Genomic DNA, 3,198 nt, shown 5'->3' on the forward strand with positions numbered 1-3,198 from the left:
GCCCTAATTCAATACTACCCACAACTGGACAAACTCTTGAACAATAATTTGTTCAAATAGTAAGTATCTAGCACTGAGTGAGTTAATATATGACAAGAAATATCGTTGACAGTAACACAGATGTATCCTTGAAGATATATGCTACACTAATAATTACCAAGCTCTTTGTATTAGAAATCTTTTTAAAAATTTTCTTGGCTGCACCTTGTGGCTCCCAGGTTCTTAGTTCCCTGACAAGGGATTAAACTCAGGCTTCTTGCTGTGGAAGCTCAAAGTCCTAACCACTGGACTGCTAGGGAATTCCCCATATTAGAAATATTATGTAACAAAATAAAGGTGATCAAAATATGGCAATAAATTTGTTGCTGCTCAGTTGTTCAGTCATATCTGACTCTTTGTGACCCCATGGAGTGCAGCACGCCAGGCTTCCCTGTCCTTCACTGTCTCACTATCTTATGAGCTCAAATTCATGTCCATTAAATTGGTGATTCCATTCAACCATCTCATCCTCTGCCATCCCCTTCTCCTCTTGCAATAAATAAATATGTCTTAAGGTCATCTCTCACATATATCACTTATATTGAGTACATGTACTGCGAAGTTTTCACTATGCAATGATGAAATGATTTTAAGATGAGTCTTGCAAAGTATTCTTTTTTCTTCCTGTTCTTTTTATTTTTTATTTTTTTTAATTTTAAAATCTTTAATTCTTACATGCGTTCCCAAACATGAACCCCCCTCCCACCTCCCTCCCCATAACATCTCTCTGGGTCATCCCCATGCACCAGCCCCAAGCATGCTGTATCCTGCGTCAGACATAGACTGGCGATTCGATTCTTACATGATAGTATACATGTTAGAATGCCATTCTCCCAAATTATCCCACCCTCTCCCTCTCCCTCTGAGTCCAAAAGTCCGTTACACACATCTGTGTCTTTTTTGCTATCTTGTATACAGGGTCGTCATTGCCATCTTTCTAAAATCCATATATATGTGTTAGTATACTGTATTGGTGTTTTTCTTTCTGGCTTACTTCACTCTGTATAATCGGCTCCAGTTTCATCTGTCTCATCAGAACTGATTCAAATGAATTCTTTTTAACGGCTCAGTAATACTCCATTGTGTATATGTACCACAGCTTTCTTATCCATTCATCTGCTGATGGACATCTAGGTTGTTTCCATGTCCTGGCTATTATAAACAGTGCTGCAATGAACATTGGGGTACATGTGTCTCTTTCAATTCTGGTTTCCTCGGTGTGTATGCCCAGCAGTGGGATTGCTGGGTCATAAGGGAGTTCTATTTGCAATTTTTTAAGGAATCTCCACACTGTTCTCCATAGTGGCTGTACTAGTTTGCATTCCCACCAACAGTGTAGGAGGGTTCCCTTTTCTCCACACCCTCTCCAGCATTTATTGCTTGCAGATTTTTGGATCGCAGCCATTCTGACTGGTGTGAAGTGGTACCTCATTGTGGTTTTGATTTGCATTTCTCTAATAATGAGTGATGTTGAGCATCTTTTCATGTGTTTGTTAGCCATCCATATGTCTTCTTTGGAGAAATGTCTATTTAGTTCTTTGGCCCATTTTTTGATTGGGTCGTTTATTTTTCTGGAATTGAGCTGCATAAGTTGCTTGTATATTTTTGAGATTAGTTGTTTGTCAGTTGCTTCATTTGCTATTATTTTCTCCCATTCAGAAGGCTGTCTTTTCACCTTGCTTATATTTTCCTTTGTTGTGCAGAAGCTTTTAATTTTAATTAGATCCCATTTGTTTATTTTTGCTTTTATTTCCAGAATTCTGGGAGGTGGATCATAGAGGATCCTGCTGTGATTTATGTCAGAGAGTGTTTTGCCTATGTTCTCCTCTAGGAGTCTTATAGTTTCTGGTCTTACATTTAGATCTTTAATCCATTTTGAATTTATTTTTGTGTGCGGTGTTAGAAAGTGATCTAGTTTCATTCTTTTACAAGTGGTTAACCAGTTTTCCCAGCACCACTTGTTAAAGAGATTGTCTTTACTCCATTGTATATTCTTGCCTCCTTTGTCAAAGATAAGGTGTCCATATGTGTGTGGATTTATCTCTAGGCTTTCTATTTTGTTCCATTGATCTATATGTCTGTCTTTGTGCCAGTACCATACTGTTTTGATGACTGTGGCTTTGTAGTAGAGCCTGAAGTCAGGCAAGTTGATTCCTCCAGTTCCATTCTTCTTTCTCAAGATTGCTTTGGCAATTCGAGGTTTTTTGAAAAAATATGGAACGCTTCACGAATTTGCGTGTCATCCTTGCGCAGGGGCCATGCTAATCTTCTCTGTATCGTTCCAATTTTAGTATATGTGCTGCTGAAGCGAGCACCAAAGTATTCTTTTTTATTAAGATATAATTCACGTACAGAAAAATTTTTCCTTAAAGCATACAATTCAGTAATTTTTAGTATATTCTTGGGAATTCCCTGGCAGTCCAATGGCTGACACCTTGCCCTTTCACTGCGGAGGGCCAGGGTTCAATTCCTGGTTGGAGAACTAAGATGCCACAGGCCATGTGGCTTGGCCACAAGTAAATAACCAGGATGAGAAGTGAGTTTTTGTAATTAATTAATTATTTTTGACTGCCTTGGGTCTTCATTGCTGCATGGGCTTTCTCCAGTTGCCGTGAGCGGGGGCTACTCTCTAGCTGCGGTGCTTGGGCTGCTTGTTGTGGTGGCTTCTCGTTGCACAGAACGGGCTCTAGGGCACTCTGGCTCAGTAGTTGTGGCTCACAGGCTCTGGAGAGATGGCTCAGTAGTTGTGGTGCATGGGCTTAGTTGCCCACAACATGTGGGGTCTTCCTGGACCAGAGATCAAATCTGTGTCCCCTGAAGTGGTAGGCAGATTCTTAACGGCAGGACCACCAGGGAAGTCCTGCAAGGGACAATCTTCATTTACTGAAATGTCAGCAACATTCTTTGTCCACACATCCCTGAAGCAGTGACGATAATTCGATATCTGCAGTATCTTGATATCGCAGGAAAAAAGCAGCTGAGTGGTAACAAGTTGAGGGTACTGCTTAAGGCTCTCAGGTACAACTGTAGTCAGCCCAAGTTTTCTAAACCTTAAATGTAAGCCTCACTGATGTTCTATTCTAGCAGTTTCTAAATCTAGCAACATTATGAAATCATTTAGGAAGCTTATTGCCAAATGCAAAAGAGATGGAAAATTTT

At 40.1% G+C, this 3,198-nt stretch overlaps 1 non-coding gene across 1 annotated transcript; it reads right to left on the bottom strand.

Annotated features, from left to right (window-relative positions):
• Nucleotides 1-2,247: 2,247 nt before the first annotated feature.
• On the bottom strand, nucleotides 2,248-2,354 carry LOC128061046 (U6 spliceosomal RNA). The gene has a single exon (XR_008200667.1). It is a non-coding gene; the product is annotated as a U6 spliceosomal RNA (small nuclear RNA).
• Between the last annotated feature and the right edge of the window lie 844 nt (nucleotides 2,355-3,198).

The sequence above is a fragment of the Budorcas taxicolor genome, chromosome 15 (genome assembly GCF_023091745.1).
Source record: "Budorcas taxicolor isolate Tak-1 chromosome 15, Takin1.1, whole genome shotgun sequence".
NCBI classification, from domain to species: Eukaryota; Metazoa; Chordata; class Mammalia; order Artiodactyla; family Bovidae; genus Budorcas; species Budorcas taxicolor.